Source organism: Phocoena sinus, chromosome 18, assembly GCF_008692025.1.
Source record: "Phocoena sinus isolate mPhoSin1 chromosome 18, mPhoSin1.pri, whole genome shotgun sequence".
In the NCBI taxonomy this organism is placed as follows: Eukaryota; Metazoa; Chordata; class Mammalia; order Artiodactyla; family Phocoenidae; genus Phocoena; species Phocoena sinus.
In genome coordinates, this window is record NC_045780.1 from 70,796,951 (window position 1) to 70,824,626 (window position 27,676).

Consider the following 27,676-nt stretch of genomic DNA (forward strand, 5'->3'; position numbering starts at 1 on the left):
AAGAGAAAATCATGAAAACTGAGGGGCAAAGCTCATTTCCGTGATAGGATGCAAATAAGTATAATCTTTGTGGAAGAAGAACAGAAAACCATAAAGCAGGAAAGGTGGAGAATAAAGGTATTATAACCGGATGGTGGTGAGAAGGTTGAATTTTAGAACATAGAATTGCTATCCTTACTGAAGGCAGCAAAGAGAAGCATTAACTTCGGGGGCAAATTGAATCACTAATGTAAGGATGACCTGCAGAAGCTTTCCTAGAAGTTATAAGAAAATAAAAATCAATTTGTAGACAATAAAATAGAAGAGCCTACAAACACAAAGGAGGGAGAGCAAAATATCATTCTCAGAATTAAAGGATTACGGAGGAATCATCAAGAACAAAAGCAGTACTTTTAAAAAGCCTGAAGAAGGAAACGTTTCCTAACTAATAAAAGTAATTTGTACTTCTATTTTTTTCAGCTATATACCCAGGAGTGGAATTGCTGGGTCATATGGTAGAACTACCAAGTGTTCATCAACAGATGAATGGGTAAAGAAGATGTGATATATACATTATATATGTATACACACACACACAATGGCATGCTACTCAACCATAAAATAGAACATTTTGCCATTTGCAGCAACATGGATGGACTTGGAGAGCATTAAGCTAAGTGAAATAAGTCAGACAGAGAAAGACAAATACTGTATACTATCATATATATGTGGAATCTAAAAAAATAAAACAAACTAGTGAATATAAGAAAGAAAAGAAGCAGACTCACAGATAAAGAGAATAAATCAGTGGTTACCAGCGGGGAGAGGGGAGAGAGGCAATACAGGGGTGGAGAGTGGGAGGTATAAACTACTGGGTGTAGGACAGGCTACAGGGATGTATTGTACAACACGGGGAATATAGTCAATATTTTGTAATAACTGTAAATGTAGTGTAACCTTTAAAATTGTATAAAAAGTTGTGTAAATGTTTTAAAGCCATTTGTATACAGGGCTCCACAAGTTTTAAACAAAATTAACAATAGCCCCCTCCCCAAATCCTGCCAGCATTGTCAACGAATATAGCACAATGGAGGGATATTGTACAGAGCTTGGCAGCAAAGCTCTTACGACCTGTTAATTTTACTCACAGCCGAGTTGCTTTACTGCGTGAGGAAACTAGAAAGACATTTTTGGATAAACAAAAATGGAACAGCATATCACTCATTTACACTTCTGGAAAAAAAATCACCTGAAACCTCAGATGACAGAATAGTAACAAAGAACTTGGGGAATAGGGAAGTAAAGTTGTAAATCGAGGTCTCAAAAAGCAAATGTCTTACCAGAGGAAAACCAGTAATATAAATGTGCAAACTGGCTGATGCAAAGCCACAGAAGTAGCAGTATCTGCGGCAAACGTGAAATTTTACACCCCACCATTGAAATGCAAATGCTGAAATACATCCACTGCCTCCGTCCAGCCGGAGGGGCAGCAGTGTTCCACCTCTACTGTGAAAACACATTAGAGTTTTCCCTTCGTGGCTTCCCATCCCAAAACAGCTGCCCCTTGGATATCAGGTGGATTTTGAGGCCATGAGCAATCTTGGCCTTGCAGGGTTTCCTGAGTTTGCCCCTGTGCTCTACCCACTCCTCTCTATTCCACCACTGGGCCTGCATCACGCCACATCCTTTACCATATAGTTCCTGAGGAATTTAGCACCGCTTTTGATGATGGTTAAAATAACCACAGGTTTTGTTCTATTCCAGTACTAGCTAAGAGAGCCTAACGTGTATACATGACTGAAACGCTGTGTCAAGAAACCAAAATTCACCCAACAAAACACATTTCCCCTTTTTCCAAGTTGCATAGAGAAACACTATTGCCAATTTCATTGCAAGATATTTCTGCAGTACATTTAAAATCGGTGTTTAACTGACTCCTTAAATTTTACATTAATTGGCTAAGTCTTTCATGCTAATTGGGAAGAAGCAATAGCTACCAAATGGAAGATATCGCTGGTTGCACAATATTCTATATCAAAGGCCTGATTATACTTGCATTAACTATGTTTAAAAATTCACATTAACTGTTGAACTTAAACTATGATAACCAACAAGGACCTACTGTATAGCACAGGGAACTCTACTCAATATTCTGGGATAACCTATATGAGAAAAGAATCGAAAAGAGAATGAATATATGCATATGTATAACTGAATCACTTTGCTGTACACCTGAAACTAACACAAAATTGTAATTCAACTATACACCAATAAAGTTAAAATTTTAAAAAAGCTAAGAAAATACAGCAAAGTATCTATTTGATAAAATTCTGGATTATTTTCTATGTTATATTTCTGTATTCAAAATTTTCTACATATGTGGTTTTCATATAAAGCAGATTAATAATTTAAAGTATTGTTCTAAAATTTGGGCAATGAATATGGATCATATTAAAATGAGAAATTATCTTTCAATAATTTATTTATAACAATTCATTATAAAATATAATAAAAGAAATAAAGTTGTAATCTGGTCGTTTGGCACGCAGATACATCATTTTCTCAGAACAGGCTTTTTTGAATTAATGGCATAATTGTTCATACATTCTGAATAACCCAAACCCTAATTACCAGTCAACGGGTGAAACACATTTTGTTCAAGATCATTTTCTGAAAGAACACCAGTGAAAAAGAAAGTTAAGATGAGGCCTTTCCTCAAGCCTTTTGCAAAAATAAATTCTAAGTTGTTAAAAAGGTAAATGTTAAAATAAACTGATGTAAATAAGAAAAGGTATATCGGTAAATATATGTGGAACTAGATTACACATTCTAAGTGTAAACCAGAGGAAAAGGCTGGAGAGTGAAAATATCAAGAGATGAAACTACAAATACGAAAATTTTGCTACCATTGTTAGGTAAAAGTAAAGATCAATAAGATACATATCACTATAGAAAAAACATGCAAAGAATGTTCATAAACATGAACTCAGATATTCACCAATTCGAACCTCAAATTAAACATCAATACCAGCCTCTTTCTATTTTTAATTTTTTGGCCTAGAAGACTGGCAGAAGTTTTTTTAATTTTAATATCTTATTCTGGCACATATGCAGGGAGTTTGATCAGTGCCTACTGATAAGAGCAAATTGTTATTTTTATGAAAGCAATTAGGCATTGAGAGTCTCAGAGTTTTTTTTTTCATAGCTTTGGTTTAACAATTCCACATCAAGGAACTCCTACTAAGGATATAATCAGATCTATATCTATATCTAACAGCACGTTCATTGTGGTCTTATACATGGTTTACAGAACTAAAAATCACTTATTAAGATAATAATTAAGTTCTTTTTGGTAGGTAGTCCGTGTGTTATAATAGTATACAACCATCAAAGTGTTCTCAAAATTAGTTGAATAATGGGAAAATCTTCACAATAAAATGTTAAGTGGAAAAAAGTGTATGATTTTAACTATACAAGTAAATACTTCAAAATCTCCATCATGGTTTTCTCTCAGTCATGAATTACTAGGAAGTTTTTATTCTACATTTTTTGTGCATTCTTAAATATTCTACGATGAGGACACCCAACTTCCATAATTATAGGCTATTTTTCTTTTGTAGGGTAGATCTTTTCATTCATTCATTCACTCACTCACTTTACAAATATTCACTGAATGCCTAATATGGGTAGAATTGATATTTAACACCAAGTTCTAGGTTATAAAGCTCATTCTTCTGTGTCTCTAAATTAAATATCACTAAATCAGCAGTCTCAGTTATGACATAATTAATCCAAATTTAAAAAATCAATATGATGATATGTTCATACCATTGAAAACCACACAGCAATAAGAGAGAGAGCACAAACCATGGATACGTGCAACAAAATGGATGAATCCAGCTCTGTGTATTTGTAATATTTACTTCCATCAAAATTATTCTATTGACAATAAAATCAACACCATGAAAAAGTCTACTGTTTAGAATGAGTTGATTTAGGAAAAAAATAATGGATTGCAGGAACGGTAATTTTAAGCAGTTTGGCACATTTTAAAATTTGTCTTTGGCCATGGATGATGCTTACTAATAGAACTTCCAGGGTCCAAAAAAATGACCAAGAAAAAACACTTTCAAGGTATCTGAAAAGAGATGAATCATACAGCTTGAGATACTGCAGAGAGGTGAGAACATCCTTGGCAGATGTAATATGCTGCCTTTGCCTTGGTGAACTGCCAGGAGATGGGGCGGGAGCTCCTTAGGCACCTGCTCTGTTCTTGGTCCAGGTGTGTTGGTCCAGATCAGGGCTTAGAAAGTAAATAGACAGTGGAAGCCACATGGGAAGCCAGAAGATAAACTTTGGGGCCACTTTCCAGCGTGTGACTTTCCTGAGATATAAATTATTTTAAGATATTTTAGAGTCATATGGAAATGGATATATTATAAAGTATAATCCATGCATATTTTTCGAGTAGAATGTAAGTTTTCAGGTAGCTACTTGTACTCACTATCCGAGTCCCTGAAAAGGGGTTTCCTTCCTTTTCATCAGCCACTGGGGAAACTTCACAGAGAAGATGTGGGTCACACTCTCTGAAAGAGGGGCCCCGAAGTCCAAACCACATGTGATGCTCTGAATAGGGTAGAGGGCCCCTCTGAGGAAGCTTCATGGAACTGTCACAGCCCTGCCCACAGGTGCCCAAGCCAGCCTCGGGGAGCCTCAGGCTCGTGTGTGTGCATGTGTGTGTGTGTGTGTGTGTGTGTGTGTCTGTGTGTGTTTGCATGGCCATGTTATGTGCTGTGTGTGTGTGTGTGTGCCAGTGCGTGTTTGTGTCACATAGAAGCATCTCAATGCACATCCTCTAACAGTGGCAGTTTAGAAGCTGCCAAGTCCTAGGTTGGATAAATTTCCAGGTACAAACAACTTCCCTGCTCCTTGATACTTAGCTTTCCGGGGCAGGTGGCGGGGAGTGTCTGCTGGGGTCTGACGAATGTGGCACGTGAATGCTGCATGACTCAGATTACCTTAGGGGGTGGCCACCAATTTATTAGACGTGGTAGCACTTACAGTTTTTCAATGGTTTTATTGTATCCCTTGAAAGCAAGTTGCAATTTTTCACCCTATTAGAGAACATACATAATTGTAACTTATGTTTCAAAATGTATGCAGCTGATTCCATGCAGTTTTGACAATACAGCCACAAATCTGACAATTACAACCTTCTTCCCGCAAGTCACATATTAGGAAGTTCTGTAAGTTTCAGTGGTGGGGAAGGAGGAAGTCTGAGGTCCTCCTGTGCAGCTCCACCCCTGCTGGCTGTGTAGCCTGTCATGTGATTATAGAAACTTTGAAGCACTACAAAGTGTTACGCAAGGCACCTGGTACCACTTCATTTTTTGCCTCTCTCTTGGCTGGAAGGCCTAAGTGCACTCACAGTGTGTGATGAGTCCACCCAAGTAGGGTGGCCAGATAAAATACAGGACACCCAGTAAAATGTGGATTTTAGATAAACAATGAATAATTTTTAGTGTAAGTATTCGCAAATTGCATCCTGCCAGCCCCATCAAGGTGGCATCTCCAAGACTTGCAGAGGGTCTTGATGGTGACCAAAATCCAATAGTACAAATGTACTTATTTACAAAAGAGAAACAGACTCACACACATAGAAAACAAAGTTGTGGTTACCAAAGGGGAAGGGAGGGGGATAAATTGGGAGTATGGGATTAACAGATACACGCTACTATATATAAAACAGATAAACAACAAGGATTTACTGTATAGCATAGGGAACTATACTCAATATCTTATAATAAACTATAATGGAGAAGAATTTTTAAAAAGAATATAGATATATACATATATATGTATGTATGTATAACCGAATCACTTTGCAGTACACCTGAAACTAACACAATATTATAAATCAACTATACTTCAACGAAAAAAAAATATCACTGGTTCTTAGAACTCCAGAAAAAAGCTCAGGTCTGATTTCCACCGGGTATACTCGGCTTCCCTGTAGATGGAGCTCTTGGTGTTGTAGGAAGCAGCGGTAAGGAATGGATCTGAGACCATATCAACTCCTTGCTCATCTCCAGCCCCTGCAATAGTACTGAGCCGTCTAGAGGGTGGGCTGAAGACCCAGCCTCTCAGAGCAAGACCCCTGGTCAGCAGGGCACAGGACCAGGCTCCCTTCACACGAATCAGCTGCACTTTGCAAGCAGAGCTGGACCATGACACGTGGGAAAAACTGGGGCTGTGCTTCAGTCATGGCTCTTAACAGGGATGGCGGTGCGGGAGGGTACCGAGGACAAGGGGCAGAGGCAAAGGCCTCTGGGAACTAGACACTCAGAAAACGATGCTCAAGCTGTTCTGCTAGACAAGTGAGAACGTGGCGTGCCTGATCACGCCAGAGAATCTTCCCTCTGGGCTGCAGAGCACGGAGCCGAGAGTGAACAGCCAGGTTGACTGTGCCGGCTCTCCGTCTGCCCACACTCATCCGTCTCTACTCTTTCTGCTCTGTTCTACGCCCATGTGGGCTGTGGAGAGAGCCCCATGGGTTGCAGCACCCGGGATTCCTTGCCCTCTGACTGCTAGTTGGGTTTGGCCAACGGTAGACAGTTGAAGGAGACCAGACAGTAGGAGGGAGAGACTGGCGTAATTCTTCCGCTGCTCTCTCCTGGCTGTGGACTCGGCAGTGGCTGCTTTCCTCCAAGGCTCCTGTTTCTACAGGGTCGACCCTCCGCACAGCTCCAGCTCTCTCCAGCCTCTGGGAATGCCAGTGCTCAGGCCTATGGCATAAAGGGTCTTCGCTTGGCTGCTTTCAGGGTGTTTCCTCAATACTGCCCACATCCCTGCAGTCAGGATCTTCACCACTGAGCTTTAAAGTCCCAGCTGAGTAGGTTTCTGTTCCCTGTTCAGAGCATGAGTGATACACCATCTCTACTGAGTCCTTGATCTGAAGGGCATGGAGGATTTCCTGGAGCCGAAGAAAGACCCTGGTGAGAATCATCCCCAAAGGCAGGGTGGCTATTTCTATCATTGTCTCTCTGCTCCCCCAACAAGGTCCAAGACAAAGTTTCCCCAGAGAAGAGAGGGCCGCTACCAAAGGGCTAGTCTCTATATAGTTCCACACATTTGTTAGGGGGAATGTGTGTTATCTTCTCCACCTAACTCCCTACCTGGGGAACATTCTCCTAGACTATGACTCCCAGATATCGACATCTGGGGAGACTAAACCATCATTCAAATCTTGAATACCTGAGATGTGGCAGGCATCATGTCAGGCACTGAAAACACAACTGTAGACAAAGCAAATTTCTCTACACCTTCAAGAAATGTATAGTCCAGAGGAGACACCAGTATGTAAACATGGAATTCTAACACCAGGTGATATGTGCAATCTGTACTGTAAAGCAGGAGCCTACTGGACCCTTACAGAGACATCTAGCTCAGCTAAGCAGGTATCAGGACAAGTGTCTCATCCAGACTGAGATATGGGAGATGAACAGACGGATGCAGTCTTACAGAGAAAGAAAGATTTCAGGCTGCAGAGAGATCAGTGTCCCTGAAGGCCCAGTGGTCTGAGAGAATGTGGTCTAGCCAACGAGTGTGAAAAGCTGTAAGGATGGAGAGCCATGAAGTTGCAAACACCTATGCAATGTATTAAGAGCTTAAACTTTATTCTCAGATCAATGGGGAGGGGCTATTACAGAGTTGTAAGCAAGGACATGATACATCCACCTTTCAGAGTTCTCCAACCATGGGGATGAGAAAGAAGAGGCGACACTGAAGTTTAGGAAGCCTGATGGTTAGAATCCAGACAAGAGATCATGCAGACAGTGAGAATGGAGAGAACAGAAAAGGCTACAGAGATATTTAGGAAGGAGACCTGAGAGGCTCAGTGGTTCTCTGGACACCACTGGATCTGAGTAATGGCCAGAGTTGTTCCTGCCCCTCTCCTGCCCTGACATCTTTGCTGACAGTCACCCGGAGAGCCCTTGGGTAGCTCACCTTAGTGTCCCTTCCCCAGAGACATACAGGGACTCTGCCACTGACTCCTGTCTTATGTTCTCTTTTCTGTTAAATTCTTCCTTTCTCGGCACTTACTTAGTGTCTTTCAAAATTCACTGTTTTTTCTATGGTATGAAATGAAACGAAGTCTGAACTTTCAAGGTGCCACAGAAAGAGGGGATTAGCATGTTTTCTTTCCTAGAGGAAATTGTATTAAAGATAAGAGTTATTTGTTGGTCTAATCAATAAATAGTTATTGTTCAAACAATAAATAATTATTATTTGATCACAGCAGTGATCAAAACAGATAAAGAGTCTATCCCCATGGAGCTTACATTCTCCAGGCGAGAAATGGATGATCTATCACTAGATCTAGATTGTTTTTACAGTTATATTACACTTGTCACATATATAAGTCTAAATATGTTTAATAAGTCAACATGTAACATGCCAATATACAATGTGTCAGGAGGTGATAAGAAAGGAGACATTGCTATAGAGTGCCAGGGCAAACTTCATTGAGGAGGTGGCCTTTGAACAGAGACCTGAAGGATGCGCTAGAAGAAATCCATAGCTAGCTGGGAGGAAAACAGTCTGAAAGCAGGATCAATAAGGGGTGACTTGCCTGGCATGTATGAGAAACGACCAGAAGGTCATGATAACTGGCACAGAGCAAGCAAGAGGCGGGAGGCTAGGAGACAGACTCAGCTAAGCTGTGCGTGGGGTGGAGAGCTGGCCGTAGGGACTTCGGCTCTTACTCTTACTGATTTGGGAAGCCATTGGAGTGTTTTGAGCTGAGGTGTGATGCCATGTGAGCTGGGTTTTACTAGGCTCCACCTGGTTTCTGGACAGAGAATAGACTGTGGAAGGACAAGGGTGACAGAAAGACCCGTTAGAAAGCTCTTGTAATAATCCAGGAGAGGATGGAGATGGCAGCTTGGGCTAGAGAGGGTGAGATGTTGTCACATTGGGGTCCATTCTGAAGAAGTGTCCATAGACTTTGCTGAAAGAACCAAGGACCAACCGAGGTGAGAATGAGAACTCGGGGGGGCTCCCAGTGTTGGCGCTGCCGACGTCTTAGGCAAGCCTTTTCGACAAGTCTGCTGGGACCGTCCTCAGTTCCTCTAAATATGCCTCGTCAGCCGCTGACTGCTGGTTCCCCTACGAGCCATTTCCTTCTCTTTCAAGACTGGTGAATTTAAACATCACTCTCTTGGTTCTCTACCCCAACTCCTTCCAAAAATCAACGATCTACATTCCAAATGCTTACGATGTTTGGGAAGACTAAGCTATTTTTAAAAGTGTTATAAATGATTAAGACCTAAAAGGATAAATGTTGGTGTTTTGTCTACATGGCCTCTTTCCCTCCCTCTAGAGCTAATTCTCAGTATAGGAACAGCAGAATGGGGAACGTGCTTGGTTCCAGAAGAGTTCATCATATCCTATAGGTAATGATCTAATTTACCCACAGTTTATAGAAGTTCATTTACTAGATATATCATATTGTACCATCAAGTTGAAGACCAAATAAAAGTTGCTTCTCAGCAGAAATCTAGGAAAGCAGAGAGCACCAGGAGACCACCCAGGGGAAGTCACTAGGCAACCAAGGTCGAAAAGGACCTGACTGTCCTTCCAGCTCCAAGGCCCATTCCTTCGGCTGAGGATGCTCTGATGAATTTCTTCTGCCTGAAACCTTCTCCTCATTTTCCAGGACCATTAAAAACATTTCATAGAGAAGACTGAATAGCAGGAGGCAAAATGGGAACTCTTGTAAAAAAATTTTAAAAGCTGAATTAATGTTTATGAGGATAAAAAAGGCACCTCATGCTATCTGGCCAAAGTCAAGTCGTTGTTTCTCTTTCCCATCACTCGGCCCAAGCACGACCCTTAACCAGGCAAAAGAGAGAACTGCTTCATCTTGCTTTTTGGTACCTCTGGAGGTCCACAGATTCTTTGAAGCTCTTAGTAGAGACCTGCCATGTTTAGGTATGTACCAAAGGCTTCAGGTAAAGCAATAAAACTCTAATTACAGAGTTCAGTCATCAACCAGTGAGGGAGAACTGAAATATCAAGGAATCCCCAAGACATTTTCCATTTTACTTTGCCTTCCCTCAGGGTGTGATGGGTTGCTCATTTCAATTCCACATTTTCGGCTCTGTGTGACTGCTCATCCCAAGAATCTCACTGACATTTGTTGAAATATTATCAGCAATATTTTCTACCATCTTTCTTGATTTTTAACCACATGCAACTTTTTATCCTTTTGTGCCTTCATTATGACCTAATTATTACTTTGAATATACTCATGTTCTAATTTTTGTGATCGTGACACTGATACATAGCAATCATATAAGTATCTTAGAGATTTTTAACTTATTTACATTACTATGAATACATGCCTTTGCCTTCCATGTGAAACTACAAACTCCCTAAGTCTAAGGATAATATATGATTGCTAAAATGTGCCAAAACTCTGAGGTAGTGTTACACAGACTTATGTATTAATTGCAAACATGAATGGTAAAACTTGTAAAAGCAAACTAAAATGAGTTTCCAAGTGTAAAATTATAATGTTTCAGATTTAGTATCTATAAATGGAATCATATGCATACAGCAGTATATTATTGCAACTGTAATCCTGAAAATAACAATTATTTTTTAAATGAGCTATAACTGTTTAAGCAAACAAAACAGAGAAACTAAAAATTCCATATCAAGATATCAAATTTACCCATTCTGTTATTACTATACAGGGACTACATTTAAAATTACCACCAAGAAATTTATGGTGTGAATCCAAAACAGAAAAGGAAAAATCCAAATTAAGACCATAATGTTGTGTCAACAGCACCCTAAAGAGATCACAGTGCAGATAAATGTGAAAGATTACTGTGAAATGCTTCACCTCATAAAATGGACTTAAAAGGAAAAACCTACATAGTTATGCTTCAGTTCAGCTGGAATTCAGAAAGCCTTCCTCAGAGCTATTCCTTAGTCTTACCTAAAAAATCCTGAAGCCATGTCTTCTCTTGTTAGCTTGTGTTCATTATAGAAGAGAGAGCCGTGTTAAGGGACAAAATAGAACTGGCATTTGCCAAATGCCTCTAATCCATCTTCCCAAATGCTGGTACTCATTAGTTTCAGGAACAGGAGTCACAACCAGAAAACCAACAACAGCAATAAAAATGGATAAATGGCCACTTAAATGATGGGCTTTGAACCCTGTTCAATCCAAAACTCAGAGAGATGGGAAAACATTTAAGTGAGGTCAATATTAAACATGAATACTGATGCATAAATTCTTGTGCCTTGAATGAAAAGTAACATACTCTAAACTCAAACTCCTGGTTAATCTCTTAGAATAGACTTCAGCAACTTATGTCATAATTTAAATGAACCCATTTTCCCATAAAATCACTTGACTTGGTTCCTTTATCCAGTTTCATTAACCTTCCATCTGTTGAAGAAACTTGGATTCCTCCTTGATGATTTTCTACTCTCAGTGCAACACCTAATTCATCAGCAAATTTTGTCCGCTCTACCTTCAAATATATCAGGGCTACTTGACATCACCCCCATTGCAATCGCTCTGGTCCCAGCTTCCATCATCTTTCGTCTGGATTACTGAAAATGCCTCTTATTTCCAACTTGTTCTCCGTTAGTCTATTCTCAACCCTGAAGTCTTTTAACAGTTCGGGAGATTGTCATTCCTCTGTTCAAAACCATGAAATAGAAAAATTAGTTTTCCATTTCAGTCCAGGTAAAAGCCAATTCCTCTAACGGCCTTGAGATTAGTCTCTCTTACATCTCAGAGCTCATCTAGTTCTCCATCCCTCTCTACTGTAGTAACTGGCCTCATTTTTTGTATAACTTATGCTCCAACTTGAAACCTTTGCTCAGGGCGTTCTCTCATCCTGGAATGCTCTTTCCTCCTGCCCACAAGATGAACCCTCCCATGGCCTCCAAACGTTTGCTCAATATCATTCTCCCAATGAGGCTCACCCTACTGCAAATTGCAACATCCCCACTCATTATGTCTGTGACCCCTTGCTCTGCTACATTTCTTTCCTCTGCACTCGTCTTTTAACATATACACTATATTTTTCTTATTTATTGTGATCGTTCTTCTTCCACTAGAATATAATAAACTCTATGTTGATAGGGTGTTCTGGTCTGTTTTGATTCACAGGCATATCCCAGCATCAAGGATTAGTTGTCAGTATCACAGACACAGAAAACAAACTTATGGTTACCAAAGGGGACGGGGGGAGAAATAAATTGGGAATTTGTGTTTAACAGATACACACTACTATATGTAAAATAGATAAACAACAAGGACCTACTGTATAGCTCAGGGAACTATATTTAATATCTTGTAATAACCTTTAATGGAAAAGAATCTGAAAAAGAATATATATATGTATATAAATGCATAGCTGAATCACTTTGCTGTACACCTAAAACATTGTAAATCAAATATACTTCAATAAAAAAAGAGTGAGTTGTCAGTAAGTGTTTGTTGAAAAAAATCAACGAATGAACTTTTTTTTTCTTTCTTCCATTTAACTTTCCTACTAACAAGGCATTTTTAATTACATACTTTCTTTTCATTTTCTAATAGACATCCAGGGAGAAAAAAATTATAGACTAGTAATTAAAATGATTTGTATTACTTGCTGACCATTTCAAGACAAGGCATAAAATTAAGGCTGGCTCAGATACTTAGAGGTAAATATCATTATAATAATGGTATGAATTATATATAGTCAAAGGAAGCAGGAAGTTTTTGAAGCAATCACACTAAAAAAAAAAAAAAAAAAAAAAGGCAACAGGAAGGGCTTGCTTTGAAGATGTATTCCCCAGACAACTTACAATCAAAATTAGCACAAGAGAAATGCATTTTGCAGGAGAGCCACCCTGTGCTGGTGTGAATTTTCTCATTAACATGCTGGATGGATTGCCTTTTAAGTGGAGTGATTATGACAGTCCCAACCACAAAGAGCTACACTGGCAGAAATGGCTCCCCCCGAAACATTCATTAATATTGATTCCCAATGTCTCCTACTATCACAGTTTCTGGTCTTTATTCTTTAAGTGGAAAGTTCCCCCCAAATTCCCAACATTTATCCTTTTACTGTACTTGAAATTTTCGTAGGAAATACCATTGACCAAATATGAAACAAAGCAAAGTTAAACAAAAGAAGTTAAAAAGTAGTATAATTGGCCTTAACCCTCACCATCTTTCCTCTGCACACTCTGCCATGCACTTTGTATACATTTTTTTACCAATCCAATTCTATTTTAATTAAGGCTAAGTTTCTCTTTCTTTCTCTTTTTCTTTTCCCCCACTCCCTGTGTGTGTATATGTATGGGGTGTGTGTGTGTGTGTGTGTGTGTGTGTGTGCGGTGTATGGTCTGGTAAGGTAGAACAATTTATCAACCTCTTGGTATGTACCAAGCACCATACTTAACCCAAATTTATTTAATCCGAAAACAATCCTTAAATGAAAGTTCATTTGTCCGTAATCCTTCAACTGATAAGGGCTGGAGAAATTATCTGATCTAAGTTTTGCAACTTACAATTTTATGCTATTTTTCTAAACAACACTACTGTTTCTGTTAGAAAAAATGAAGGTGACGACACTCCATTTTCTGATTAATTATCAAGAGAAGAACTCTGATGGAATAAACAGTGACTGCGACACTATTTAGGAATGTAAGACATGGGCAATTTCCTGATTTGATATCCAGCACAATAAAACTGAGTTCACTCTGACAATATATAATCCTAGGGAGTTAGTAATTTATTTTGATTAAGGTGAGAATAAATGTCCTCTGGTAGGATGAAAAGCTTGGGTACCCAGAGACCTGTGCAGTAAAACCAATCACCCTACTTGTTCTTTGGTACTGGAAGGTCAGAGGTGCTAAAACAGAATTTCCTCAGCTGAATCTTAATGCAGATGTAAGCTGAAAATATTGAAAGGAAAATCACTCTACCTCATGTATAAAGGAAAAGCTGAAGACAAGATAAAGAAGAGATAAGAAAGTATCTTTAATTTCTACTCCTGGAATTTTGTTTTAGTAGCTGTCTTGACAATCAAGCTTCTGATATTTTCCCAGACCCATTAAATTGTGGCTAAACAAACATAAATTGTTGTTTAGTATGTGTTTATTATCCAAGGTCCCTAAAGCAGGCAAAAGGACAAGTTACTATTTTGCAAACCCATGTAGAGATTAATCAATAGTTAGAAGGGCTCTGAATGTGGAGCTGTGCTGAATGACAAGTCTTGACTAAAAACTAAAGACAATGCTTTTCTTAAACCCAATTTTCATGAGCAGTGGTTGATCTCAACTTTAAATGCAATTTGCTAGTTAATTTCAATTCAAATTAAATGTAGACTTAGAATTGAGTGGTACTGCACACCTTATTTCATCAAATCTCGTCACTTTACACATGAGAATGTAAGTGACTTTCTCAAGAAAATTAAAAATCAACAACAACAAAAAACAAGGAGATATATATATATCTTTTTTTTTAAATCTCAGAATCCACATATGCGAAGACTGCTGTATATCAGATAATAAATTCGTTCTTTTACTTTCCTCCCATTCTGATTCCAGGCCCAGATAATCTACCTACTTTGATTGAAATTCAACACGTGCAATTGTAACTACCTTTGAAGATGGGTTAACATACATGAAGCTGTGTGTTAAGCTTTTGAAACTCTGCAGAGTTACACAGGGTGAGTCAAGGCAGCTTAGACAGGGGTTGGTCTGATGATGTGGGGTAAATTTGGAGTCACAACACTCCCCAAAGACTTCCATGGCTGACCTTCTGTGCTATCTGAAAGTTCCTCTATGAGCCTGACTTGTAGGATCTGAGGCCAAAGGAGCCAGTCTTTAGGAGGCAAATGTGTCATTTCTGGGGGAGGAGCACACAGACCCAAAAACAACCCTGCCATAATTTAGTTCATCAGATTAGGTGGCTCATGAACTAGGCCACAGGAGTGGTTCAAGGTGATGGGACTGGAGTTGGAAAACATCATTGTGCATTTTTGGAAATGATATACACTGGTGGGCCCTAAAGTGTGAAAATCTGATAGTATGCAGCCCAGTGTAGGTGAAACATCAAAGAAGGAAAAGAAGAGAAGAATTAATGCAATTTAAGGGCTTCCTAGCAGTGAGACCTGAGCAAGGTTTCCTCATGACTACCTTGCCTGGACCTAGTGAGAATTAGAGATTTTAGCTCCGAACACAGGGTCTGGCACAAAGCAGGTGGTAGGCAAAAATGGTATTAGAAGTTGTTTTTTTATATGCTCTGCACCTTCTCTGCATCAGACACTACACACACTAAGCATTTTGCACACAACTCTTTTAATACTCACGACAACCATCTTATGGATGGAAATGTCACTTTCAGAAACAAGTATAGAAGATGATATTTATACGGATGTTTGATTTCAAAGCCCATGGCTTTGCTACTTCTCCACATGTGTGTAAAAATAATATGGAGAATTAACGTACACTGAACACTTGCTCTGTATTAGATCTCTCACTAATATTCACATCTAACATACGAATTTGAAACTAGTATTCCCATTTTACATAAAGAGGTACTAAGGCACAGAAGGAATGGGCCACATGCCCAAAGTCACACTTTAGTAAGTGGGTTTGTTTTCCATTCTCGTTTGGGTTCATTTCTCCAGAGCACGCAGCTAACACATAATTTGTATATATAATAACAGCTTGACTCAACTGTCAACCTGAAATGAGCCAGAGACTAAGTTTCTCCTGATATTTTATCAAGTGTTAGAAATGCTGTGTTTTAATAAAGGCTCTCCCAGAGGTCCTCATCTCAGCATCATTACCCGGCTCCACCCAAATGCCTGCAAACTCCAGTGCTGGACGCCTCAGGCCAAACAACCAGCAAGATAGGAACACAGCCTCAACCATCAAAAAAAATGAGACAATAAAAAAATATGTTACAGACAAAGGAGCAAGGTGAAAACCTACAAGACCGAATAAATGAAGAGGAAATAGGCAAACTACCTGAAAAAGAACTCAGTGTAATGATAGTAAAGATGATCCAAAATCTTGGAAACAGAATGGAAGCACGGATCGAGAAAATACAAGAAATGTTTAACAAGGACCTGGAAGAACTAAAGAATGAACAAACAGTGATAAACAACACAATAACTGAAATGAAAAATACACTAGAAGGAATCAATAGCAGAATAAATGAGGCAGAAGAACGAATAAGTGAGCTGGAAGATAGAATAGTGGAAATAACTGCCAAGGAACAGAATAAAGAAAAAAGAATGAAAAGAACTGAAGACAGTCTCAGAGACCTCTGGGACAACACTAAATGTGCCAACATTTGAATTACAGGGGTCCCAGAAGAAGAAAAGAAAAAGAAAGGGTCTGAGAAAATATTTGAAGAGATTGTAGTCGAAAACTTCCCTAACATGGGAAAGGAAATAGCCACCCAAGTCCAGGAAGTGCAGAGTCCCATACAGTATAAACCCAAGGAGAAACACGCCAAGACACATATTAATCAAACTAGCAAAAATTAAATTCAAAGAAAAAATATTAAAAGCAGCAAGGGAAAAGCAAAAAATAACATACAAGGGAATCCCTATAAGGTCGTCAGCTGATTTTTCAGCAGAAACTCTGCAGGCCAGAAGGGAGTGGCAGGATATATTTAAAGTGTTGAAAGGGAAGAACCTACAACCAAGATTACTCTACCCAGCAAGGGTCTCATTCAGATTCAATGGAGAAATCAAAAGATTTACAGAAAAGCAAAAACTAAGAGAATGTCATAAAACTCTTATCATAGCAGATACTGTATTTAGAAAATACCATAGGTCAGGTACAAAGATAAGTGCTTCATGCATAAGCTCATTTAATTTTCACAATTATCAAATAAAGTATATGTTTTTTGATTTATAGTTCCAGCTTAGGAAACTGAAGCTCTAACAAGAATTTGGACCCAAGTCACAATGAGGTCAAGATTTTGCCTCCATAAAACATTAATGGTCAAACCTCTTTCAACTCTAACTATTGAAAACATTTGTAAAAGATAAATACATCTGCCTAAACAGATACAGAATTCAGAATACAATCTTAATTTTAGAGTGACGTTTTCAAGACAGTAGGGAAAACTAACTGAGCGCCAAGGTAAAATATTTTAAACATTTGTTCACGTTCGCTGGAACGCAGTGAGTATAGTGCATCCTTTATGTTCACAACAAAACCAAATTGTATTCTATTATCATTTGTTTCCCTTCTCAAAGTTGAAGGAGAAATTGTTTAGCCCAGAGGTGAAAAAGGTAGATCATCTCTGTAAATGTATTATATTTTATCCAGAAGAGGGCAGTGGCAGACATTCAAGCTAATATCTGATATTTTGGTCAGAGGAAAGCCAAGCTCAAATAAAATAAGTGCCTATTTCAGCAAGATGTGCTTCCTTTCATGCCGTGCAATGCAATCGGAAGGAACATTAATACATCCGGATAAAATGTTTTGAAAACTGATGCTAGTATTTTTAGCGGTTAGCGGATTTTACCAGCCAGCCAGAAGAGTGCAATTCTGGTAAGTGTTACTGCCTAAGCGTTCCACATTTTCCCCAAGCTTTACTTTCAAGGAAGTCTATATTTGGTATTCGATTACAAAAGTCCTCTCTATCTACAACTATGTTCAGTATTATGTAAGGTGGCTATGAACAAAATGTTCATCATGACATCAAGTCTTCAAAAATGATTCTGCTTCACTGAAGCTTAAAAAAGAAATAGAAAACGATGGTAGTTTTGATAAGTCTGATTTCCTGAGTGGCTGAGACAAGAGATTTATCAATCACATAATTGCTTCTGTTCATTTTAATTACTGGCTTTGTCTTCAAAGCAACTCTTTTCTGCACTATATAGATGTGAAAGTACTCTTTATTTTGTGTCCAAGATTTTATACTTGGAAACTCTCTGGGAATAACTGTCATTGGCAGGGCGTTGTCTCTTTTTCTCTTGTGTTTTGAAATTCCATTTGCCTGAAGCTCAAATGACAAGGAGACCCTCTTAAAAAAAAATCATTTTCTACTGTTGGGTAATTGGCTTTATTATGCACATCTGGCCTTTTAGAAAAACTGGATAGATGATGCGCTCAAGGTCAAAATGGATCAATTTGAATATTATCATTACAACAAACATGTTTTAAAAATATACTCATATATATACAACAGATATTTACTGAGACTCTACTATGTATCAGGCATTTATATTATGAATTTATTGACTCAGTTAATTAGTGTCAATTAATCTGTCAAGTAATTGTACTGTTTGCAAAAATAACCTCTCACAAATAATGAGTTTGTATCATGCGTTGTTACAGGGAAGCAGAGTGAAAGGAAGTTATAAGTTGTACAAAATTGAATGGAGCTGGGTTGTCTTAGGAAAGTCCCAAGGTCTCTGCATCAATGACCACATCTATAAAATGGGGATAATATTTACTACTTAGAAATTGTTGTGGGTAGATAACATTGTGCTTATAACCCCTAACAGAGTCACCAACTGCTGCAGAAGCTCAACAACTGGTAACCATTGGTTTTGAATATAATTTTCATAAAAACCCCAGGCCCTGACTGCGATGGGCACTCAAAATTCTGCCACTGGCCGAGGTGGCAGTGGTAGAGAATGTCACTTCCCACGTGTGCCTTCACGACCCTTAGAAGTAGCCCTAAAAACCTGGGGACAACCAGAATGATGGCTGGGATTCACATCTCCATTACAGCATGCCCATTCCAAAAAAAAAGATCCACGGATGCCAACTATGAGAGGGTGTCTGCAGTGTGGTCAGAACGTAAAAGCACATGAGGTTCTTTTCCTACACAAGCCTTGTAGCTGAGAGTAGATGGCCTGCCACGCTAAGCTGGCGAGAAGCTGACAGTCTAGAGTCCAAATGGATATTATAGCATCAAACCAAGACAGGGGGTCTTAATACTAGGAGACTCAATACCCACTTTTTGTAACAAATATTTTATGTCTCCTTTGCTCTCCTGAAATGAAATTATTATTTCTCTCTAAACACAATTTAAATCAATGTAATAGGATTATGTAATATAAAAGAACAGGAAACAAATATTGGGTTGGCCAAAAAGTTCATTAGGGTTTTCCATAACATCGTACGGAAAAACCCAAACGAATTTTTTGGCCAACCCAAAACATACACTATATGTATTTATATTCATGTATATTACATATATTATAATATGTATATGTGTATTTAAATACATTTAATGTATTATAATACACAAATGCCTAGGTATAACTATACTAAAAGACATGATTATAATGAGCGTGTTTGTATTCAGGAGATGTAAGACAATCGCCAAGTGTACCACTTACTAATTCACTGTCTCTCAGTTCCAAACTTATTCGATCCCAAGTTCTGCTTTCTGTTGCTGGGTCCCCAAACCCCATCTCTGCTTGGCCAAGTTTCTCCCCGTTGGGATCTGCCTCTAGGGGCACTGGAGACCTCAAAGCTGGAGAAGGAAGAGGAAAGTCGCAGAAGGAAGAGGCTCCTCCCATCTCCCACTGGGGAGCCTCTTGGCTGCCTAGGGCTCCTGTGAGCCTCACCCTGCCATACGTCATCAGCTGCAGAGCCTTTCCTTGGTGGAACCTGAACACAGTTTGTGGATTTGTCCACACTTAGAGAAGCAGCTTCACGGACCCACTTCCCTCAGACACCAGCCAGCCATCGTTCCTTCATCAGAGGTCTGGATCCCAGTTTCATGACCCCTCCTCTGAGCTCAGAAATACCAGCACCAGTCCCGCCACCCTTCTCCCTAGAGGTCTGAGTTTGGGCTTCACAGGGTCTTGCCTCGAAGTTTCTACGTTTTTCCCTTTGTTCCCTAGTGGTGGTAGCTGCTTCCTTAAGTTGCTATTTCCAGGGTACCTTAGCATTTCTTTTTAACCTTTTAAGTTACCAGCTGACAGCTTTTTAGTAAGAATGCTTTAAAGTTTCTCTGTTCAAATATCTGTTGTCATTTCTCTCTCCTGACCGGACTCTGACGCTACCTCTACTGAAGATTGTTAAAATGATTTCTTTTTTATTCAAACATTTAAAATAAGGACTAACAGTGTGTTTATATATACACATAAAATGACCATAAATACAATCGCTACAGATACTGGCTGATAAGAGGACGACACATCAGTGATCAAAAAGCCATAAGCAGCATTGCCTTTGATGATGCCACTTTCAAAGATGGTGAACAACTCTTTACGATGTGCTCAGCAAAACAAACTATCATCTCCCCTAATTTACAGTTTCATTCCTGGGAAATTCAGCCCATTTCTTAAAATGGTTAAAAAACACTTTGTGTTTCTACATAAAATACAGTCACAGGAGACGTTGAAAACTCGTGCAGGACAGTCAGGCTTTGCTGTACATCTAAAGCCTCCCACCCTGGACACTCAGTGCCGGTGCCCTGCTCTCAGCCGCGGGCAACCGGAACTACACCCTCTAAAGCCACATCTGTTGAGAACCAAGAAAGGCAACACAGGCATACCTCGTTTGATCGCACTTCACTTCATCGTGCTGTGCAGATATTGAGTATTGGTGGTTTTTTTTTACAAAATGAAGGTTTGTGGCAACCCTGCACTGAGCAAGTCTATCAGCACCATTTTTCCAACAGCATTATTCATTTATTTATTGGCTGCACCATGCAGCATGCGGGATCTTAGTTCCCCAACCAGGGATCGAACCTGTGCCCCCTGAATTGGGGGCGTGGAGTCTTAACCACTGGACCGCCAGGGAAGTCCCCAACAGCATTATTTTTTACAGAAGGTATGTACATTGTTTTTTAAGACACAATGCTATTGCACGCTAAAGACTACAGTATAGTGTAGACAAAAATTTTATACACACTGGGAAACATTAAATTCGTGTGACTTGCTTTATTGTGATATTTGCTTTACTGCGCTGGTCTGGAACCAAACCCACAATATCTCTGAGGTCTGCTTGTAAGAGGCAGGCGAGGCAATTTCCTTTATGAAGTGAGTCGAGGGGCAACTCACCCAATTGGACTTCCACGTGGACAGAACCTCCCCTCGTATTTCTTTGCACTTGATAGAAGTCTGAAAGTCTGAGTTGAAATGAAGAGTTTTTCTTGGAAGGGTAACACACTAAAATAAGTTATTGACTACCTATAGATATACTTTTAAATTAATATATGTCAATTTCAATAGGAAATAAAACTAATACATAATATTAACATATTAGGTAACAGTAATAATATTAACGCATAAAATATTATAGTATGCAAACGCCTTGGTACAACTACATTGGATCCTGAGAGTGAATATGATTAGCAGTCTAGTCGTCCTGGAGGGCCCTAACACAGGACACCAGAAAGGTAATGTATAGTTTGAGAAAGGAAAAGAAAGATATAGTAGTTCAAAATCTTAACAAAGATGTTATATGGCAAAAGTGTTATGAATGATGGGCAGCATAAGGCTAGGTCAGGGAGCCCTAAAAGTGCAGGTGGAGCTGAGTGAGAACTCACACGTGTATCTATACATACGGTCAGTATACATGTGTATTTTCACTCTGGAAATCTACTAGCGTGGACACAGATATATACACATTGAGTACAAATTACACACATATCTTTACTTCTTTGGTATAAATTCGTTATTATCGTTTTTGTATCTTATTCAAAATTGTTAGAGTTAGGATACGTCACTTTGTATATGAGTATATCAAATATATTAAATCAGAGTTATTAGGGTAAAGTAGAAATAACAATGTATTTTAGCAAAGGTTAGCTCAAGAAATATCTGTAAAACCAGAAACGAATGACAATTTATAGAAGAAGGCTAGTCAAGTGAAAAGAAACAAAATTATAAATGCAGATGGTCAGGTGAAACTTCTGTCCAGATGACTGGCAAAGATAAACTAACGGTGAAGCTCTCACTTCATGCAGACATTCGAAGTGGAGATCAGACCTCCTTGAAGAATGGTGATCGATGGCCTGGCATGTAAAGGACAGTCCTGATTTATGCTTGTCATCCTGATGTTTACTAATTTTCATTCTAAAGCAAACAAACAAACAAAACCCAAAAAACCCTGAGTTGGACGATGGTCACCCTTGTTTGAAAAGTTTGATTAAGAACACGCAAGAGTCACTGAAAACCTAATATGAGCCAGGGAGTGTACTCCCAAGTTTCCATCTGTGATTTTATTTACACGTCGGAATCCCCAAGCAAGGAGGTGATTTCCCCTGTTTTACCTCTCAGGACTCTGAGAGACTCAGAGAAGGTACCTGACTTTTCCAAGGACATGCAGTTTCCAGCTGTCAGTGGCAGGTTTCCAACCCACAGCTATTAGACTTCAAGTTGCCACTCACCATCCCTGAACTATTCTTTCTGAGCGGAGGGTGGGCGCAGAAGACAACTAACCAGGAAACGCAGGCTTCCTCGATGCCAGGAAGGGAAGAAACTGGACCAAGCGTAAGCCAGGACCTTGTTTGAATAATGAGAAATTTTAAAAATTAAGAAATCACCCACAAGATACATGTGAAGCTAGACTAATCTATGTCCATTGCCAGTGTCAATGCCTGCCTGTTTTTATAGACAATAGCATATGAGTACGTAGAGTCTGCTCTCATATAAACCCTGTACTTGTAGTAAAATGGCTTCTGTCTGCCTCAGGCAAACAATCGGAGAGCATAATCTTTTCACTGACTATGGAATTGGGTCATAAGACCAAAAAAGCTGTGTTCTTGAAAAAAATACCTCCCACGTGGAACTCCAAAATCCTGGATAGTTGCCTCAAAATGCCTAAGACAAACATTTGTTGCTTTGCAATTCTGACTACCTTAAATCTGTAGATGGTCGGCATGTTCTTTTCAAAATAGAGTCACGTGCTGCCTGTTCTAAAATGGCTAAGGTCTTCAGAACAGAAAGATTCAGAATTGAGCATTTTCCAAATTTCCCCAGATGGTCAGAGCCAGTGTTAGAAATCTACTGTCACCTGGTGAATCCATCTAGGATGACTAGTTTTCCAATATGCTTCTAGACACATTTATGGTGAGCTTAATGAATTCTTTTGTCTACTTGATCGTAGTGCCAACTCAGATACATTTATCATATCCCCTTTCAGTGAGCAGCAAAACAGACTGGGCTGACATTCTGCCACATTCTTTATGATCCAAGTTGTTAAGAGCCTGATGTCTTAGACCAACCCGACAGCACTCAGAGTTACGAAAGCAACTTTGGAGCTGAGGGCCAAACTGTTGACATCAGAAACTCTCTGTGGGATGTAAAATGACTGAAATGGTTTTCCATCTTCCCATTGCCAAATTACCCACCTCGCCTCCTTCACAGGAGAATGTTTTTGTCCTAGAGCACATCTGTCAAATAACACTCCCAGGAGCGTTTGAAGCCATGCAGTGTGAACAGAACAGAGGCAATGGGAGAATAACAACTGCCTTGTGTGTCAAGCTCACAGCCGACTGAAGTCTGGGTCCAAGCTGTGAGCCCAGAGCCCCCCGTCCACTCATCACAACGAGCAGTCAGCCGAAAGGAAACTGCTGAACAGGAGCTTGAGCCTGGGACAGCAGCCATTTACCGGAATGCACTAGAGCTCCCAGTGTAGCCCGAATCGCATCTGTAGAGTCATGTGTTGCCCTCCCCGTCACTGGGGTGAGGCCTGACTCCCATCTCCAGCATTACCTGTGCTTTTGCAAATGAACCTGCTCTAATTCTGCACATTCGATGCAACTGCCTTAACGCCCCACCGACCCTAGCTCTGTGTACCATCATCGGTAACAAACAAGAGCTTCCTTTCCGCCTCACGCACCCTGAGTCTCTATGCAGAAAACAAGCAGACAGTCTGTCGCCAATTTGCTTTTTTTGTTTAATAACCCATTTCCAGAAAGGCATGTCCCGGGATATTCACACTTAGAATGATAATATGGCTGATATACCCAGATGTAACACTGAGATCATCTTCTAAGATTTGTTTCTTACAGAGCATCTATTGGTTTTTCCTGAGCAAATGCCGCAGAATCATGTGTGTGGATTTTTTTTCAGCAATTTACAGATAACTTCCATGTTTTGATGTTCAGGCAGTATGTGAGTTCAGAAATACATTGCATTTACAGCAATTCAGGATTTATTCTTGCTACATTCTATTGAAATATTTCTACAAATACACTGTGCATGATAATTAGCTTGATGAGATTTAGATACTGAACCGTGAAACAAGCAAGAATTTGCTCAGAAAGCGAGAGATGTTAAAAATGTTGCTGCTATTAAAAATGACTAAGACAAGAGGAGGTCAGACACAAGGTGTGAGCTGAATACTGACGTCTCCGGATGTGCCCCCTCAGCCCTATAAGATATACAATCTATATCTTTTTTTTTTTTCAGTACGCGGGCCTCTCACTGCTGTGGCCTCTCCCGTTGCGGAGCACAGGCTCCGGATGCGCAGGCTCAGCGGCCATGGCTCACAGGCCCAGCCGCTCCGCAGCATATGGGATCTTCCCGGACCGGGACACGAACCCGTGTCCCCTGCATCGGCAGGCGGACTCTCAACCACTGCGCCACCAGGGAAGCCCTACAATCTATATCTTAAGGATGAGTAACCCTCAGCTTAGAAAGGTAAAGCCATTGGCCCAAAGTCACACAGCTCACTCTTCTTATTTCTGTAACAGGTAACCTTTCATGTCCCTTCTACTTAGCCTCTGGCCTTCTAGCAATGACCTTTTTATCCAGAAAAAGGTTATTTGGGAACATGATAAAATAAATAAACTAGTAAATGTGACTATAGTTGGTCCTTTCCCTATAATTATATAATATGATAGGGTAAACAATTTCTTCTGAATGCAGAGAAATCCAAAGGTAAAATAAGCAAACAGACACATCATAGACACACCTGACAAAAAGGAATGTGGCCTAAATTCACAATTTAAGTCTTTTTTAGTTGTCTGCCAAACATAAGGATTATGGACAGTCTTTAAAAGGCAATAGAGCACACCTGCTCTTAATCTCAAACATACTTGTGTTTTTTCTAAAGCAAAGTGCATTTTCAGAGCATATAAAAATTTGTAGATGAATGAAAATCAGGCGTACAACATAGTCCCTTAGAAGTAGTAACTGTCAACATTCTACCAACGTTTCCTTTGTGACAGACAACCCCCAACAGAAGAAAGTCGCCAAACCCTTACCGTGCAGAGCACCCTTTCAAGGGACAAAAGACAAACCCTACTAAAAACTGATCTAATAAACCGGGCATGAGTGATTTATTTTGCACAAATAACATAAGTAGCTATTTCCTCAATGCTCCCAGTTAAACCATTTTAAAGGAACTCTAAACCAGAAGTAGCAAGAACAAAAGGTAAGAAGAAATAGCAGTGAAAGGTGTTTCCTTGCCAAAAGCCACCAAGATATTTAATGGGGTTAGAAGTAGGCTCCTTACCATTATGACAAAATACTTGTGGTATTCTAACAAGCAATGCTAATGGGCATGCTCTTTGTTGAGAACTATTGTTACCTTGATACTAAAAGTGGGAAAACTTTGTGCTAATTTCTCGTAAGCAGCAAAGTTGGGGATTAGAGCTTTTGCCCAGCCTCCTCCTGAGGGAAAACCTTGAGGGGCAGAAGAGCACTGTTTTGCCAGTGACTTCATCATCCTTGATGATCAATTAAAAGAATTAGAAAACGTTGGGCTTCCCTGGTGGCGCAGTGGTTGAGAGTCCGCCTACCGATGCTGGGGACACGGGTTCGTGCCCCGGTCTGGGAAGATCCCACATGCCGTGGAGCGGCTGGGCCCATGAGTCTGCGCGTCCAGAGCCTGTGCTGCGCAACGGGAGAGGCCACAACAGTGAGAGGCCCATGTACAGCAAAAAAAAAAGAAAAATTAGAAAATGTGAAAGAAAAAAAAAAGATCACATGGAACTCTGCTCGGCCACTGAATATTAAAATAATTCAGACAAGCCAGTGAGTGATGGAATCTCCAATGCAGCACAAATACTAATAATAATTAACTTGTATACACGTTAATGACAAACTTTTATATGCATTTTTCATATTATCCTCTAACCCTCTGTGTAAGTAAAACAGGTATTATTACCCCATATCACAAATGGGGGAACTGATATTTAGACAGTCACATAGTAGCAGAGAAGTAAGTCGTATATAGGTCTCCTCCCACTTCCCCATCCCCATCTAGTGACCTTCCCAGGAAACTGTCTCTGCAATCTTAGAGAGCAACCTTTCTCCCTGCGGTGTCCTCAGGGGTTGGGGACACGGGCCAGCTCCCAAGCCTGCAGGTCCTCGTCCTAGTGCACTGCCAAGGCAGAGTAAAAGAACTACAGAAAAATATCTAAATCACAAGGGAATCACTGTGAAATCTGCCCGGCAAAATAGTATTTCTCCAAAAAAGTCAATTTTTCAGAGATACCACTGAAGGTCTATTTGCCATCCTTGAAAATCCGATGCAACTTGCTGAGTAGGAGGGGGCAAAATAAGAAGAGACTGACAGGAAGAATAGGTAAAGATCCTTGATTAAACTCTCTGTAAAACAACCAAGCAAGAGAATGAATCCCAGTGGTAAATCACGGGCTCACAGCTCAAGAACTGCAAAAAATACCTCTGCTCTGGGAGAAGGTGAAAGCTCTAGAAGCAGAGAAACATTAACTTTCTCACAGGGTAAAATCACCACGCAGTTTTAGATCACAAGCCTTACAGAGCAGAAGGAAAAGGTTTACCTTAAGATGGACTCAAGCATTTTGACTAATTTCCGGAGACCAAGATGCTGGTACTTGGATACGCTCTGAAGTCATTCCTCAGGATTCGTTTGTTATCAACTGAATCCATGCTCTTTGTCTAAAGGTTCAAAGAGCCTCAGGTTATGAGTAAAAACATGTTTTCAGTTCCTTCCAGACTTGATCTGCTTCTTTTAACAACAACAACAACAAAACCAGTGTTTTGAGGCAGAGCCACTCAAACTGTGGTCCTCACATAGGCAGCATTAGCATCACCTGGAAACTTGCTAGAAATGCAAATTAGCGACCCCAACTCAGACCTGCTGAAGGAGAGTCTGCGTTTTAACAAGGTCTCCACGTGGTCTACATGCACTTTAAGTTGGAAAGCACTGTTTTAGAGGTCCTTGACCTGAGTAGGCAGAATTTTAGGTCCTCACCTGCCTGTTGTATACTCTTTCTGCCATTCTCAGCCATAGGATAATGCGAAAGTCACCAACCATCTTGGAATCCAGATTATTAGCTCCGTAAAGGTCCTTCTGCATCACTGGGATCCAGGGACATCTACTCTGGCCATCCAGCAAGCTGGTGACAGAGGCTAAGGTTCATTCTCTTTTCTCCAACTCCCTACTTCGGAGATCTTCCCATTTACTACTTTATTTTTATTGTTTGTCATCCCTGTAATGCCCCCTCCCCTCCCACTGTCTCCTACCAAAAAAACAACAGGTCATCAAGCAGGAATGACCAGTCCAAACTGTAAAACAATGTGTTTATCTTTAACATACCCAAGTATATACTAAGGAACCTTCTGGTTCCATTCTTTCCCTAAGCCAGTCATTAGCACCACTATCATAGTTACATTCACCAAAAACACGATTTTACCATGAGCTAAGCTCTGGACTTCTACTGATATTGCAAAGAAGTTTCCATAAG

At 39.8% G+C, this 27,676-nt stretch overlaps 1 protein-coding gene across 2 annotated transcripts in view; it reads right to left on the reverse strand.

Annotated features, from left to right (window-relative positions):
* Positions 1-27,676, reverse strand: part of FGF14 (fibroblast growth factor 14) — a 639,343-nt gene that overhangs the window by 333,449 nt on the left and 278,218 nt on the right. The window lies entirely within an intron of this gene.